The sequence below is a fragment of the Epinephelus lanceolatus genome, chromosome 16 (assembly GCF_041903045.1).
Source record: "Epinephelus lanceolatus isolate andai-2023 chromosome 16, ASM4190304v1, whole genome shotgun sequence".
Classification (NCBI taxonomy): domain Eukaryota; kingdom Metazoa; phylum Chordata; class Actinopteri; order Perciformes; family Serranidae; genus Epinephelus; species Epinephelus lanceolatus.
In genome coordinates, this window is record NC_135749.1 from 39,132,994 (window position 1) to 39,152,044 (window position 19,051).

Here is a 19,051-nt window from a genome sequence, read left to right on the forward strand (position 1 = left end):
TTTTTGTACTGTGATCATATAGTGCATTCCTATTAAAATCTCATAAGAAAATAAATTTCTTCATTCTGTCTACCAAGTCACATGGATATAAAATTAATGTAAATATAAATACAGAGTCTAGTTTGGTGTGTATGCTATGATATTGTCACCCCCTGTAGCACACACCCATCTAGCCTAAGAGAGCAAGGACTGACGAGAGGGAATTTCCCTGGTGGAAACATTAACACTAGAACCGCCAGGGGTCACTGTATACCTAAAACCGCCACCGGGTAAAATTTACCTGCTATTGGAATGCATTGATTTTCAAGGTAAAACTAACAACGTACAAGCTTAATTTATTTATCATTCTACAACACAGGCTTGTATGACCAAATGCTAGTTATAACCCCTTTATGTTACCCACAAAATGACAATATGGTGATCAAATAAAAATAATAATAAACTTCATTTTCATAGAACTTTTCTGAACAAGGTTGCAAGGTGCTTCAAAAAACGGCAGATAAAACAGCACAGATAAAAACAACAGTCAACAAAATATATAATAGTATATAAAATAATATAATAATATATTATATGAATAATTATATAAATTAATATATAAGGGGGTCTGAGTGACGGACATATGGGTTTCCTTGCTCAGCCAGCCGCGCGTAAGTGGAGAGAGAGAAAAACAATTGCACATAGTCTACAGAAGGTTAAAAGTCCAAACAAAAATATTTACTGACAAGAAATGATTCTAATCAATTCCATAATTCAAAGTAGATTTTTACTCAACGAAAAAATGTATAAAGATCAGTTTAACTAAACAATAGGCTTCACTGTGCTCAAAAACTTCATACTTTCCGCAGGTCAAAAAAAAAAGAGCGAGTCGCACATCGCTCGCAATCAGACATAATTCCCCTCAAATCAACCTAAACATTTAGAAAATGCGAAAACCTTTTCAGGGAGGCTCTGGTTCGCTGTCCGATGATGACCAATTGGCAGAATCCACCCAGGATATGTTGCTGAGTCCGCACACCTCCCCTCCATCAGACTCTCCCTCATTCATGCTGTTCAGCAGGTCTAGCGCCTGATACACAGCAAATCTCTTTCTCTTATTCTCCATCTTGTCTTCTCTTGTCTTCTTCTCCTTCTCCCACAACTTTCATGATCAAGCCATTGCACCTTTGTTACATTTCGCGCCGTTACATATGTTGCTATGGCAACGCCTTATGTCTAAAAAGTCAAAGCTACGTGACAGTTTTCTATGTGGGGTAAATTTTACCCGCTGGTGGGTATGGCCATTTTTTTAAATCTGACTATATCTTGACAATTTATAATAAGAGAGGGTGCTACAGAACACACTTTTAGGAAAAGTCAAAGACTGAGAGACTTGAATATTTTATCAAAACAAAGTTACATACAATCAAAACACAGCTGCGGGTAAATTTGACCCATTGGCGGTTCTAGTGTTAATCAGAGCCTACCAGTGGCCCCAATGAACACTTGAAGAATCTTACATCTTCATGCAAGTGCTTTAAGGAATTGACATTGTAGGTGGGGAATATCTGTCCATAGAAGTCAGCGCTTGCATCAACAAAGTGATCCATGAGATCCTTTGCATAGTCCAGATATGCATTTCTTGACTGTTAATGTCAAGAAATGACTGTAGAGCGGTTGTGGAAGGACACTGCTCAAGACTACTGGCCCTGTGTACAAGAGGAACTGACGAAATTCTGTAGCCTTCCAATGATCGATTTCATTCAGAGACCGGGGATGCCTTGCAAATTCACCTGGCATCGCTCTCTTCAGGCTAACCAGCCTTTCCGACAATTCCTCCTGCTGCTTCCAGTGTAATTTGCAGTTAGGGGGTCCACGAATAAGAAATACCAGGATTCGTTTGACAACACCAAGGCACACCAGATGCATGTAATCAAGAGGAAACTGCTCAATGCATCTAATCCCCAAATTAAGGAGAGGAGATGGCATCTTCTGATGATTAACATACTTGAACTGGCTGAACATTTCATCAGTTCTGCTGGGAGCAACATCTGTGGCTGTGTAAACCATCCTACCGTTTATGCGTAGTGATGTTGCCTCACATCGCTCACAGCCTTGGCTGGCATTGTGGCCTTTAGTGCACTTCAGAAAAGCTCTTACGGGTGCATCACAGATAAATGTCCTGATGCTCACTTTGTAAACTTTGCCCTGATACTCAACTCCTCTTTCCAGCAAACCAGCTAAATCCTCCATCAAGTCTTCAATGAATTCTGTTAATGGTTCAGGTTTACCCGTTCCAAAATACAGCGCCACAATAAATGGATCAGCACCAGCACATGTGGCTAAGATGGGTCAAAAAATGCTTCTTGGTTGACTTGAAAACTGGAACACCATCTACGTTGAATGTCAATTCAACATCTCCTGTGAAGGCTGGATTTTTGTTAGAAAGTCAGAAAGTTAGAAGGAATGCCTGACTCCAGACCATAATAGGCATATTGACCATTGCACTTGAGCTGGCACTGAACGTCTTTCGGAGTTTGGAGAAGTGTCCAGGCATCTTTGGGAAGACGATGGCCATGTCTTCTAAGAACGCTCAACAAACCATTAACAGCACTTAGAGTTTGATTGCTGGCTGTTGCCCATTGAGCCACATCTCCAGCTAGAGTTCCCGCCTCATTGTCAGAACTGTCTGTCTCAGCCATATCTACATCAGATTGACTAGAATCAACAATGTCATGCTAAAAATCTAAGGTTGGCTCTTTGTCAGAATCTGCATGACTGCTTGTAGCCATCAATTGCTCATCAGCTGAAGTACCAGGCAGTTCTGAGGTATCATCCGCCAACACTTGTTCTACCAGGGACTGTTCTCCCTGCTGTGAGGCGGTTTCTTCCTGTGGTTCATCAGACTCAAGCTCCTGTGCAGCAGCATCTTCAGCGTCACTGTCTTCAGCTTCAGCATTTGCTCTCGACCTCTGTCTTCTCCACTCACGCAAGCAGTTAGAAGCCATAGGGCTGTTTTAAAATAAAGCAGCAACAATGTGGTTACAATACTGTGAGAAGAATCCATGTAATTTAAGGCAACTGAAGCACTGAGCTTCTATTGCTAGGTCTGCCACGTCTTTATTTTTAAAAATATTAGTATATTATTCAAACCGCAACAAATGACACGAATGGCAATATGAAAGGCATCCACATACCAAGAACGAGCTGGGACCACATTTATAAAACAGTGCGTATGATGAATACTAAAACCCTGTGAACACAACACGAAGCACCACTAAGCATAATTTCCCGTTCGCGCAGGTGCCTGGCTGTTCACCTAGGGAGCACATTTCTCCTGCTTTCTCTGCAGGGTCAACAAGCGATACTGCTAGTCTCATGGCTTATGTGAAAAATATAGTAGATGCTGAATCTAAGAGCTTCAGAGCGCAAGTCTCTGTGTGCTAGCAGTGCCACGGCCGGTGTGCACGTTAGTATGGTACGTGCCCCCCCAACAGGTAGAAACTACACATAACTCTTTAGACTTACTTTTCAATACAAGGGGAAACCTTTTTTAATGGCATAGTGCACGAAAAACTGTGATACTGAAATTACAGAAGACAAGATGGTGCGACTAACCCAACAAAACATGTCTTTTGTTTTTTGAAATAGTGAAACATGCATTGAAAAGTCCACATTCTTATGATGTGAATAAAATTTGCCTAGAAAAAGATCTGCATTCTTGTTTTCTGACTTTGGCTCAAAAAGTGTGCAACAGGGGTGAAGAGCTGGCTGTAGAGCATAGTTTATCAACCAGGAGTCCGTGGACTCCTAGTGATACATGGTATTATTGCAAGGGGTCCGTGAAATAATAAGATCCTATGGTCTTCACAGACACAGTATTTCCTCAAATAGTTATTTATCTTAACTGCAGAAGGCAACAGCCCTTATATTTGAATCAGGCTGGTATTTCAGGCAGGCCTTTATTTCTAATTCCCTCTGTCTGATAAGTACGATCGGTCATATTTTGGCAAAAAGCCTTGTTTTGACTTGCTCTCATTTACCCTGTTAAAGTTACTGTATTCTGTTGTTAATAGAATAGAATAGAATAGAATAGAATAGAAACTTTATTGTCTGGAACCAAAAGGCAACAGAAATTTGTCTTCAACAGGGCTCAACACCAGCTTTACACACACACACAGAAGACATTTAAAACACATCCAAGACATTTAAAGGATCTAAAAACACACAAAAAGTACACCACTGAAATTCCTCTGCTGTTGAGGGCTGTTAATGCAGTTGGAATGAATGATTTTTTGTAGATTGTTTTTCTGGCCAGTGGGACTTTGTATCTCCTGCCTGATGGGAGGAGACTGAATGAATGATGGAGGGGATGAGAGGGTTCCTCTGTGATCAGGGTGGCTTTCCTGATCACAGAGCGCTGATACGGATGGGACAGTGGAGTTTGTGTTGAACCAATTATTTTGCTGGCTTGATTTGTGATCTGTGAGAGTTTTGTTTTCTGTTTGTTGGTGAGAAAGTTGTACCAGGAGGTGATATTGAAGGTGAGAATGGATTCTATGAGTGACCGGTATTGACATTGAAGTTTCTCAGTTTCCTGAGAAGATGGAGGCGCTGAAGTACTTTATTGTAAATTGTGTCTGAGTGTGTTTGAAAGGACAGACAGGTGTCCATCTGTGTCCCTCAATATAAACTCAACACTTCGCTTTTTGGACCATTGATTGGCTTTCAAACTAAAACTATAAAGCTGGTAAATATTTGTTGCCTTGACCTAGTTCAGGTGAGGATTATTATTAGAGATTTTTTTTAAAGGACAATTCCATTTTATTTCAAACATATGCCACAGTTTCCTAATATTTTATCTCTAAAAGAATGAATTTGAAGATTTTTCTCATCATTGCTGCTGTTATATATTAGCTCCCCTGTTCGAGCATCATCACAGCAGCGTAAAACAGGGGCGGACGGCTCTTAGGCTGTTTAAGCTATTTACATCCTACAAAACCACAATTTTTTCCCACATACAACAGCAGACGTTCCTTCAAACATGCTCCGAGTGGTTTGTTTTTTTACTTCAAGAAAGCGGACATGTTGTAATATGAGCTCTCAGACAGTGTCAAGCAAAGTCTCGCCAGATTTGTGTGGCTCTCTAGCAAGACTTTGCAGGATGTTGTTTTAGCTCATTTTACAAAGATGTACGCCTGCTTGAAGTAAGCTTGAAGCTGTTGTCTGTGGTAAAATTGCGGTTTTGTGGGATGTATATAACCTAAACAGCCTAAGAGCCGTCCGCCCCTGTTTTAAGCTGCTGTGCCGACGCGGGGACATAGGAGCTAATGCATAGTATATTTGTGTGTGTGTGTGTGTGTGTGTGTGTATCTCACCTGGTGTGTGTCTCTCTCTCTCTCTTTTTACACCTCACACCGCAATACACCTGTAAAGTGAAGTAAACTGGACAAATGGTTCTCAAAACAGGCCTATGTGAGGGACACAGACACACAAATAGATTCCTGTTTTAGGTAGAGAGATAGTTACATTGATTAACTATGACATTATCAGGCTCAGTAGTGTTTAATGATCTTAACATGTAGGTCATACTGGTGACAGAGGTCACAGCCATGTATGTTGCTTATGAGAAAACTAATGCAGTGATTGGCATTTTTCACAGCAGCCAATTTTGATGTTTCTAAGGAGGGTATCCTGCCTTTCTTGGTCTAAATTTTAAATTTTGTTGATGTTCCAGTGCCTCAGTAATTAATGTAATTTGCCGCACCTGTGTACACACCAATTAAATTTTGGTTTGAGTAAGAGGAAGTCAGCATACCCTGCCATGAAACATCAAAATGGCTGACGTGGAAAAGGCTATTGTTAAGATAAGTATCAATCCTGAGTAGCTCCCATGGTCCTCCAGATAGGAGGCCCGGTTGCATGTAGCATAGCCTGTTGTCAAATTCATTTGATTGTTTTATGTTTTTATAAATAAATCTGAATTACACTACACAAATCTTTAACAGAAGCATGAATGATTTTTTTTAAATATTTTAACTGTAGGCATGTGTTGTAAATTCAAAACTCAAATTTAAAATCAATTAAGATATTGAAAACAGTATGCAGAATGTGACAGTTTAGAAATAAATTATTTTAATAAAATCCGCGCTCTACATTTAAAATCGATGTCATGTATGCATCTTAATGTGAAAGGCTGACTAGGCTTCGCCTCACGTAGCCTGTAAGGGCTAACTCTCGGCTAGTCCATTTAGCTCGAAAGGGCAAAAGCTATCATCCCTCTCACTATCAATAAAGCCTGGAATACTAAAAAAAGAAGACTGGGTACAACAAATATTCCAAAAGGTCACTGCACAATGCACGGGAAAAGGCTCTGGCACACGACTGTTTCACACAGCAGCTATTTTGGCTGCTAGTCTCCCAGCTAGCAGCCCTGCCGCTCGGTTACGAACAAAAGCAAAAACCAGCTATCTGTGACAATACACGATGCACCATCAAAATCAAAAGTTTTACATGCATTTAATAAAAGTATAATGTCTTACCAAACACAGTTTCATTTTAAATTAGAGTATTTTTCGAAACTCACCTGTAACGCGTTTGTGTCTCCACCTTGCCAAACGCTAACGACTACTTCTTGCGCATGCGTTGTAAACCAGGTGCGCCAGGTTATAGGTACGCGAGGAAAAATGGAACATGCTAGAATAACAAACATTTCAGCCCACATTGCCCATATACATGATACTACATTGGTTTTATAACACTTTTCTTTAATGCACAAACATAACATTAACACATATTTCCATTATTTCGAATAGTCTTTAACGTTCGCACTTTTTCCTGTCGTCAAGGGGAAAACTGCAGTGTCCCGATGCGGAAATGTTGACAGGAAGTGTTTATACAGTTATAGATCATGAATGCCAATCCATCGTAAAGTGACATCGCGCTACCGGTAATCATCAATTAGCATAAATCCCCGCCCATGAATAGCCAATGACCACCATATAAGGAGGCATAGGTGCATCCAGTTGACGTGTCAGTCATGGTGCAAACAAAGAAAGAGAGAGAAAGACAAAATAATTTTTCTGAAGCGGAGAACGACATAATTTTGGGTGAAATGGACTTAAGAAAAAACATTTTCTTTTTTTCAGTTAGTAGTGGTGTGTAACGCCCGCCAATGTAATAACTGTCCACAAACGTAATAAGTCATAAACGTAATAAAAATCTGCAGCATTTAATGTAATAATACCACAAATGTAATAATTTTTCCACAAATGTAATAGCTGCTGCCTACTACAAACATAACACGCGATTTCCCACAAACTATTACGTTTGCAGGGATTTATTACGTTTGTGGGGAAGTGAAAATCTTTATTGTAATAACTTCCCACAAATGTAATAATAATAATAATATGTAATAATGGTCGTTGTGGTTGTTGTTTGTTTGTTTGCCTATACACCTACTACTACTACTGACCGTGGGTGCCAAATCCAGCTGCTGACTCTCCGCTCCGCAGTAAAGTTACATTTCAGGGGTGACCAGGCAGCTTTCCCCTTTCAGTAAACACAGAGCAGCGGTACCACTAAACACCTGCAATGTCTCTATGCGCGGACTGTGAGGACAGTTGCGTTTATCTCATCGACTGAAAATCACATCATCTGCTATATGTGACGTACATGCCCTTATTTGGATAACACATCCTGGTATTCCCCACAAACTGGAAGATGTTTTAGGTAGCGGGGGCTGCCAACTGAACGAATGAATGAATGAGTGACATCTTTGTATTTTTTTTTAAAATAATAATTTTATTACATTTTTTCCATAAGGAGGCCAACAGTAGAATTCACCACATGACAAAAGTAGACAAGAACTACCATAGTTTGAGCGCTGTCCTTGGTGCTGAATATGTCCCAGAGCCTGTTACAGGTGGCGGTTATAACAAAATCACTTTAAGCGCTGTCGTTGGTGCTGAAGATGCAAAAACAAACAAATGTCTATACTCAAAAACTCACTACCTCTGACACGACGGACCAAGATAGTGTACATGGATTAAAAAACAACATCAGCAGAAAAACAGAACACCTGCAAACCAACAGCAAGCTGCGATCACCATGGCAAAATAACATCGCATATCTGTAACTAGAAAAGCACTCGGAGAGCGCAGGCCTCCGCCAAGCAGCTCAGATTTCCCGGCATTTTATCATTTTATCCACTTCGCTTCAACCAATCACCACCAAAATTTTATCATCTGTTCCTTGTCCCATTATCAACCTTTCCTAAAAATTTCATCAAAATCTGTTCAAAACTTTTTGAGTTATTTTGCAGACAAACAAACAAACAGACCAACGCCAGCGAAAACATAACCACCTTGGCGGAGGTAATAAAGAAATAAAAACAGGACAGCTGTTGGCAACTAACGCTGTTGCTGCTGCAGCTACTACTGTTATCCAAACTAAATTAAAGGAAGCAAAGATTGTTTAACCTATAATTCCACATTATGTTGTCTTCTTTCCACAGCAAATAAATTATTTCCTTTTAACGAATGGCTCAGAGAAATGCCGTCCAGCAAAGTTAAATATTTTCACCACCATTTTAGTTATGAAATAGCCTCACATATGATATTCAAGGTGCACGCACACACAAGCAAGATCTCACACACATAAAAAGTGACTGGAATTAATAAACAAGCAGTAAATGCACAGTGGGGGTTATGTGTTTTCTGTATCGGCGGGACACGCTGTGTTAATTGAGTGAATCCTCCGAGCCGGACGCGTGTTCATTTGAGTTTGATTTAATTTAATTACACTAAAGTTGTTGAGTTAAACCAACCATACCAGTCCTTGTCGTTTTTATACAATTTATTGCTGCATTTTGAAAGCAAAAAGAGTTAAGTTTTTTGGGGGCTTCATGTTATATCAAGGTTTTCAGCTTGGCACCGTGAACCTGTGCCTCCCATGACCTGTAAAAGTAACGTTGTGACATAAGCCTCAGTTTCTGTTGTTGGCGAACTGTTACAAGCTGATGAATTCGCTGGTCAAGGCTAGGCAAAACGTTAGTACAGGTGAGATGACAGACGGATGGTTTGTCTCTAACAAAATAATTTCTGTAGACGTGCTGCAAGAACGGATTAATGCTTAATATATATCTGCAGCCAGAGCGCATTACGCTGTCAATAGGCTTTATGTGTGGGGAATACCACGATGTGCTATCCAAATAAGGGCATGTACGTCACATATAGCAGATGGATGTGATTACCCGTCGATGAGATAAACGCAACTGTCTTCACAGTCCGTGCCGGCACAGTGAGGGAGAAATGCACAGACTGTTTCATGTTGGAAGTGCTGTGGTCGGACTAACTGGCTGGCCACCCCCTGGTGGCACCGGGGGATCCGGAGCGGAGAGTCAGCAGCTGGATTTTGCACCCATGGTCAGTAGTAGTAGTAGGTGTATAGGCAAACAAACAAACAACAACCACAACGACCATTATTCATTATTACATTTGTGGGAAGTTATTACAATAAAGATTTTCACTTCCCCACAAATGTAATAAATCCCTGCAAACGGAATAGTTATTACATTTGTGGGAAATCGCGTTACATTTATAGTAGGCAGCGGCTATTATGTTTGTGGAAAATGTATTACATTTGTGGGTTTATTACATTAAATGCTGCAGATTTTTATTATGTTTGTGGTTTATTACATTTGTGGACATTATTACATTGGTGGGCCTTACAGTGGTGTGACAGGGACAGGCAAAGGGAAGGCCTGGAGGGAGGTAACAGATGCTGTTAATGTTGTCTCCATAGTAGGCCTACAAAGAACCAGAGGTGTCAGAGGTGAAGCGTAAATGGTTTGATAAGAAACTGGAGGCAAAGAAACGCATAAGCACACACAAAAAATACATAGCAGCCACAGGAGGAGGAGGCTCACAGTCACAACTACAGTATCTGCTGCAGACGAGCGCATCACTGGCATAACTGGGGAGACCTCTCTGTCAGGAATTATTCCTGATGGAGACAGCGACATGCCTCCACTGGAGTCAACATCAAACCCAGACGGTAAGGTGTTGTATCATAATACATTATGAAAATCATCAAACGGAAGATTCATTTGTGGGGTTTTGAATGAAGTGGGAACGGGAAACCAGAGATGTTTTGTGCGTAATGGATAAACTCTAAATCAGTGATGGCTGTCGAAATGTAGAGCTATTTAACATTTATTTTAACAAATGATAACATATAGCCTACAGCAGTTTTGTATGCATCGTCTTCAAATTATTTGAATCTTAATAGCGTAAAGCTCTGTTTTATACAGCTCCAAATAATTCAGTCTGCAGCCAACGTAAACTAAACATTTTTCAAATCAGATTTATTCATTCAAATGATCAAAAGGCCACAAAAAACAAACAAAAAAAAAAACGTGTTGTGTCAAATAATTCTTTCAGCTGGCACATGCTCCTTCGTGGCTCCACCACCTGCTGCTCCTGCTGCTCCTGCTGAACCCAGGCACTGAGGCCGAAGAGGCTGTGATCCGGCTGTCTTATGGATATTTTTATTATCATCATTCAACATGTAGAAAGAACATGTAATCTATTGAGTCGATTTACATAGATAATTCACGATTTACATAGATAATTCATGAACCTAATCTGGATCTTAAACCTGCTAATTGCCAATTAATTTAACTAAATGTGCTATATTTGTAATATTCTGTCATGTTTAGATTACGTGTTTCAAAGGCATCTATGTATTGTGTACATAACAGAGCGCAATATGAATTAAAATTGTAATTTCCAATAGTGACAAGCAATATTTATGTGCTTTACTATATGGAATAGTGTAGTGAATAGAATAGTGGAATAACATTCATCAGGGGACACACAGAGACTCCTAATGAATCATCATGTTGATTTGTAAGTGTAAGTCAGAAACTGTCTGCCAACAAGTTCAGCATCTCAATTTTAAAGGTGCAAGTTTTTAATTTTTATCTGCTCAGCAGAAAGCCTCTTTGTGACAGAAGAAATGAATACTTATAAGTATAAAGTGAATACCTATAATATAAGGTTTTGATTCCAGTTCAGCTCAGCTCAGCAGTCCATGTCTGCAGGATGAGGTCTATCAAAGCGAATCGTGACCAATATTTAAATTAAAATGCATTTGCAGAAATGCTTTTTCATTTTAAGAATGTGGCTGCATTATTTGACTCATAAATAAAATTTGTCATCAATCATCCTATTTGCATTTTAATTTTCTTCTTCAAGACTACTCATTCTTTCACTTAATTAAAATGAAAAAGAAAAAGACATTTGAGATTTAATTTTCAAAATATGCCCCAACAAATAGATACCAAAATTCAATTTGAAATGTAAAATTTCAAAATTAAAATGCATTTGCAGAAATGCGTTTTCATTTTAAGAATGTGGCTGCATTATTTGACTCATAAATAAAATTTGTCATCAATCATCCTATTTGCATTTTAATTTTCTTCTTCAAGACTACTCATTCTTTCACTTAATTAAAATGAAAAAGAAAAAGACATTTGAGATTTAATTTTCAAAATATGCCCCAGCAAATAGATACCAAAATTCAATTTGAAATGTAAAATTTCAAAATTAAAATGCATTTGCAGAAATGCGTTTTCATTTTAAGAATGTGGCTGCATTATTTGACTCATAAATAAAATGAATAATCAATCAACCTATTTGCATTTGCATTTTCTTTTTCAAGACTACTCATTCTTTCACTTAATTAAAATGAAAATGAAAATGACATTTGAGATTTAATTTTCAAAATATGCCCCAGCAAATAGATACCAAAATTCAATTTGAAATGTAAAATTTCAAAATTAAAATGCATTTGCAGAAATGCGTTTTCATTTTAAGAATGTGGCTGCATTATTTGACTCATAAATAAAATGAATAATCAATCAACCTATTTGCATTTGCATTTTCTTTTTCAAGACTACTCATTCTTTCACTTAATTAAAATGAAAATGAAAATGACATTTGAGATTTAATTTTCAAAATATGCCCCAGCAAATAGATACCAAAATTCAATTTGAAATGTAAAATTTCAAAATTAAAATGCATTTGCAGAAATGCGTTTTCATTTTAAGAATGTGGCTGCATTATTTGACTCATAAATAAAATTTGTCATCAATCATCCTATTTGCATTTTAATTTTCTTCTTCAAGACTACTCATTCTTTCACTTAATTAAAATGAAAAAGAAAAAGACATTTGAGATTTAATTTTCAAAATATGCCCCAGCAAATAGATACCAAAATTCAATTTGAAATGTAAAATTTCAAAATTAAAATGCATTTGCAGAAATGCGTTTTCATTTTAAGAATGTGGCTGCATTATTTGACTCATAAATAAAATGAATAATCAATCAACCTATTTGCATTTGCATTTTCTTTTTCAAGACTACTCATTCTTTCACTTAATTAAAATGAAAATGAAAATGACATTTGAGATTTAATTTTCAAAATATGCCCCAGCAAATAGATACCAAAATTCAATTTGAAATGTAAAATTTCAAAATTAAAATGCATTTGCAGAAATGCGTTTTCATTTTAAGAATGTGGCTGCATTATTTGACTCATAAATAAAATTTGTCATCAATCATCCTATTTGCATTTTAATTTTCTTCTTCAAGACTACTCATTCTTTCACTTAATTAAAATGAAAAAGAAAAAGACATTTGAGATTTAATTTTCAAAATATGCCCCAGCAAATAGATACCAAAATTCAATTTGAAATGTAAAATTTCAAAATTAAAATGCATTTGCAGAAATGCGTTTTCATTTTAAGAATGTGGCTGCATTATTTGACTCATAAATAAAATGAATAATCAATCAACCTATTTGCATTTGCATTTTCTTTTTCAAGACTACTCATTCTTTCACTTAATTAAAATGAAAATGAAAATGACATTTGAGATTTAATTTTCAAAATATGCCCCAGCAAATAGATACCAAAATTCAATTTGAAATGTAAAATTTCAAAATTAAAATGCATTTGCAGAAATGCGTTTTCATTTTAAGAATGTGGCTGCATTATTTGACTCATAAATAAAATGAATAATCAATCAACCTATTTGCATTTGCATTTTCTTTTTCAAGACTACTCATTCTTTCACTTAATTAAAATGAAAATGAAAATGACATTTGAGATTTAATTTTCAAAATATGCCCCAGCAAATAGATACCAAAATTCAATTTGAAATGTAAAATTTCAAAATTAAAATGCATTTGCAGAAATGCTTTTTCATTTTAAGAATGTGGCTGCATTATTTGACTCATAAATAAAATGAATAATCAATCAACCTATTTGCATTTGCATTTTCTTCTTCAAGATTGCACATTTTATGCCATAATCAAAAAGAAAACAAAAAAGACATTGCTATTTCGTTTTAGTGGTCTGCCCTGCAAAATAGTGCCCATAATTCGAGAATGATTTGGCAATCTGAGCAGCGCAGGAGAGTGACGTCAGTAGCCGCTCTTCCTCAGCTCCGTGCTGACCATGGTGCTACCCATCTAATACGGTAGGGGGCGGTATGCACATTTGATATATGGATGCATCACAGATCATGGCGCTCCCTGAGACTGTGCTTTCTAAACATTGTCATTTCCCAAAACTGAATAAATACCACACATAGCAACACAAAACTGCTTTGCTAGCTCAATCATGTTGTAACTAAGATATCTGCTGGAAAAAATAATTTTTTCATGGACTGTTCATTGAGTTGTGGAGTTAATACGTCTGCTGACTTGACAGTCATTTAAGCTAGTAGCAGCTTATACTTGTACTTATAGCTTATACTTTGTAGACATTGTGATTTCCCAAAACTGAATAAATACCACACAGTCCAGCAACTTTTCCGGGGGAAACCCTGTGGAGTGGAGTTTTTGGAGTGCTCAAATAAACTGGTCTTTTTCCCGAACGCTACTCTGGTCTCCTGCTCGTGAGTGATTCATTACAATATCGTAACATGGTTTAGATTTCTAAATAAATATTCACCTCGTCGCTAGATAGACCTACTCCTGAAAAACGCGTCTGTGCAAGGCTTTTGGTCCTACGAGGCCACCGTCATTTACCCGACGGGAGGGGTGAGCGAGTGAGCCCTGCAATATAGAATTTGACCACTGATGTCACTGTTTTCAACCCATTTTACACACTGGCCCTTTAATGACTAATGAGACTTGAATGAGTTTTCACACATTGGCAGGTTAATTATCTTTTACAGAAAGTAATTGTGACCTCTGTTTCTGACTCAAACATACAACACCCTGCGTATAATGTTATAAGAAGCACAAACAGGCTGTTATAACATTAAAGGGTAAGTTTGGTATTTTCCAATCTGGACTCAATTTTCACTTTTTTTTTCTGCATTTCACACAGCACTTAGAAAAAATTTGAACATCCACAACTCCCGCCTCCCTCCAATACCCATCCCCCTCCTCCTGCAACTCCCGCCTCCCTCCAAAGGCTTACTCCCCCCTCCTCCATTACGTCCTCATTACGTCTATGATAGACGTAGTTGTTGGCAAGGTAACGTTAGATACACAGAAGAGGAGAGCGAGTGTAACATTAAACCAAGACAGTCAAACGTAACCCCAGAGTTTTAAAACTCAACTGGAGTCAGTGATGACTGATGAGTTCTAGAATAAGGTTACAGTGCTAACGTTAGATAGTAGAATTCACAGTCAAAAACTCCACATCCTGAAAGCAGAACTGGGAGATCCTCTTCACATCACAACACCATGATTTTATACACCACGGAGCTTACCAGATGATGCAGCCTCCCTGTCTGCTCTATGTAGTGTTAGCCCCGTTAGCTTAACACTGGAGTCTGATATGTCACCATTCATCCATGTCTCAGTGAACACAAGGACGCAGCAGTCCCTCACTCCTTGGTTAGTGGATCTCCACAGTTGGATGTAATCCATTTTTGTGTCCAGCAAGCGGACGTTCGCCAGAAGGCTGCTGGGAACAGCTGGTTTGATGGGGTTAGCTCTTAGCCTAGAGCTAACCCTTCATCTCAGGGCTAGCTCGACATAGCAGGCAAAGCTTGCTACACATCCTGAGCTCTCTTGGTTGTCGCGTTAGATCTATGCAGCGGTTTCTAATGTCTGTTAGAAACTTGGGACTGTGTTACACTGAAGAATTTACTTCTTGTAGCACCGTTTCTGTCACTAGTTTATATCCACAAGCGTCCCTGTTACTAGTTTACATCCACAAACGTCCCTGTTACTAGTTTATATCCACAAGCGTCCCTGTTACTAGTTTATATCCACAAGTGTCCCTGTTACTAGTTTATATCCACAAGCGTCCCTGTTACTAGTTTATATCCACAAGTGTCCCTGTTACTAGTTTATATCCACAAGCGTCCCTGTTACTAGCCTGTTTGTTGTCTCACAGAGTCGGGGGTGGTGGGGGGAGATGTTACATGAGCAGTTACGTCAGTCGGAGGCCTCCACATGGGGAAGACAGACCAACCTGATCTCACAGAAATACGTGAAATGACCATGACCTATTAACACCGCATTCCATGGTGGCAGCACGTAATGGGTTGAAATTACGTGCTGCCACCACGAAAACAATGCCAATGTAAAGTCAGTTAGGATCCTCTCCCGTGGTGGACACACGGATTCCCTGATTCAATCACGTCATGTCAACCTCGTTTTCCTCAATGATATCTTTAACATTCCTGTATACACACAAAAACGCGGAAGTGTCCTTGATAACTCAACAATATGACAGGTTAATGTCAAGGCCATAAAATAAAATAAATGTATTTTGCCAGCTTTTGATAGCGTAGGGCTTTAAGAGCATTGTACTGTGGGCGGATGGGGCGCGTTCCTCTACTGTTTTGTGGCTGCTGTCCGCCGTCTGTGGGCTTCATTCCATTTCAGATTGCCATCCGTCTGCCGTAACTGAATCCAAACGCCAGTAATAAATAAATAAATAAGAAGATAAAAATAAGGCTGAGCACGGAAGAACCAGAGAGGAAACACCATCACATGGAGCCGTCTGCCCCTGGCAACCCGGCCACCCTCCACTCCACCAGGGGAGAGTGGACCCCAAGCCAGCGCCACAGAACCAGCGGCTGCCCCGCTGGCTATACGTCCGACCGTGGCAGCTGTCACACAAACCGCTGCTGAAAATTTTACATTTTGATACAGGTAGGCTATATACATATTGCAAAACTCTGTAAAAGTACACCAAAGCATATTTTCGTTTCCAAATATTTATTTGAAAACGAAACCATTCATAAGGTCAATATAAAACATTTTGTTAGTAACAAAAAACAAATGTAATCTCAATGTGAGCCAGCCGGCAGGACTGCGGCTGAACCACTTCCAATGTTCATTCATTCATTCATTCATTCATTCATTCAATCGCGTGTTCAATGTGTGTGTGTGTGTGTCAGAGAGGAGTATCAATAAAAAAAAGTAATTATTTCGGTGTTTATTTCTTTTATTCTTCCGGTTTTTTTTAATTAAAATGCGTAATATAGCCAACAATATTATAGACCAAATGTTAATCTAATTATTATTGTAGAATGTATTTAGCAAATCACCACTCTCAACTGGAGACAGCAGCAGCAAAAAAAAAAAAAAAAAGCCATTATAAAAAGCTGACAAATCGTGTTAATTAATTGACGTGAGACACTGAAGAGGTTGTCTCCTATAGTCTGTAATTTTTTATTTTTTTTATCATAACTTCTCGGAAATACTCAAAAGTAGAACATGCTAAAAGTAAATACAATAATAGGCTAAATAGTATCTAAGCAATAATAAAGTGTCTAAACAATAATAAATATTATCTAAGTTATCTATTAGGCTACCATTCCACTCTGTAAATAGATTTTAACATTTCAATATGATTTTAATATTATTTTTGCTTATTTCATTATTGTTATTATTGGTTTTACTTTTTAGTAGTATTGTATTGTGTGAGGATGACTCATTTTAGTAACTATCTACAGTAAAAAAGATAAAAACAAGCAAAGAAACAAACAAAACTCATTTTATACACGGGGCCTTCAAAGTGCTCTCTGAAACTACACCTGGCATGGCTTGTGTCCAAAAAATGAAAAAATCTAAACTTTGTCGTAGAGCTAAACCAAATACATTATTGGAAAGGTCTCAACCTGGAGAGTAACATATGTCAGTATGAAGATTCTACATGGCTCCTGCTTTCAGCCATTGACCTTTGAACCTTGACCTCAGTGCATGTTTGAGGACTTATAACTCAACAACGAAAGGGGGTACAGACATGGGACCAACTGTTATAGAGAGCTCTTGACCTCAGCTATCATGTGAGTGTAGTCAACAACTGTGGGTGCTGTCAGATATGCATAAAATATGGATAAAAATTAATTTTCACCCATTTAGAAATTAGATATTTAAAATCTGATTTCACAAATGTGTTTACCATCCCCTTAAAGTCCACAGTGTACTCCCAATTCAGTATTTACAACTTCCAAATCTGGGAAAAACACTTAGATTTTTAAAAAAACTACAATTCCCTGGGACCGCGCCATGCAGTTTGATACATATCAGCAACATAGTTGTAGTTCTTCTGATTTGCAAAGTAGGGCTCTAAATAGGGTTGTAAAAAGATATATCTACTGAATATATCTAATATCAAGTAAAGCCGAACTAGTTATTACACTGCACCTAGATGAACTATGGTAAGAAAAAGTAAAGATGTCGGCTAATTTTCGATATTTTAGCTAATACACTAGAAACGGCGTTCTTGAGACAGTAGGTTCATTTGTGGCATGTAAAATAGGGTTGTAAAAAGCTAGATCTACTGAAAAAATCTAATATCTAGTAAAGCCGAAGTAGTTATTACACTGCACCTAGATGGACTATGTTAAGAAAAAAAGCAAGGATATTGGCTAATCGTAGTTATTTTAGATAGTACTCTAAAAACGGCGTTTTTGGGACGGTAGGTTTTTTGCAGCTTGTTGTAAAACAGGGTCGTAAAAAGATACATCTACTGAGTATATCAAATGTCTAGTAAAGCTGAACTAGTAATGACACCTAGATGAAATATGTTAAGAAAAAGTAGGCATGATGGTTCATTTCATGTAACATCTCCCCCCCACGTTACATGAGCAGTTACGTCAGTCGGAGGCCTCCACATGGGGAAGACAGACAGGACAGGAGACAACTCCGACCGTCGGAGTTTTCTTAAAACCATGAGAATGGTATAATTATGAGTTTTTATTTCTGGTGGAATTCACTTACATTTTAGTGTGCCATCAGCTTATTAACAGCATTTTATCCTAAACAAAGAAGTGTAAAATTTCCAGAAAGGTCTTTAAGTAAAGTGAATTTTTTAAATTTGTCCAGCATTGAGAGAGACCCCTCAGGGCAGGTGCTCCGCATCAACTTATGTCCACTGAAGGAGTTTGTTTTTGTCACTGACAGGCTCAGTTTGTTATTCTGAGTGCCTGACCACATTATGGAAAGGATCCCTACAGAGATAGACCTGTTTGTAAAAAAAAAAGTAAGATCCTTTTTGTTTAACCAGAAACAGCTCTGAAATCACCACCACCAAACCCACCAGACTCCATTTAAATAATCTGTAATTTTATCATCGTGAAACACACTTCACTTGAAGTTAACAGAGGCTAAATAAAACTAACAGAAACTGCCTTGGTTCATCTTTCCGCTGTTCCAATAATCATCAACTCTGGTTTGGTTGAAATAAATTCATTCAATCAGTTAAATGTGAAAATATGCTGCCTCTATACATGCTACAATTACTATATTGAAATTGAGTCTGCTGGGTTTGGTGATGGCAATTTTGGGGCTGTTTCTGGTTAAACAAAAAAGACCTTACTGTTTACTGTAGCAAAAAGGTCTCTCTGTAGGGATCCTTTCCATGTTTTCAGACATATAAAATAATAATCTGAACCTGTTAGTGACAAAATATAACATTTTGGCCCAATCCCAATTCCTATCTTAACCCTCAATCTTAACCCTCAGTCTCAAAAATCTGCGCTCCCACGAAGTGTTAGTGCTGTCCTGATTCTCAGTGTTGAGTTGAGGGTCA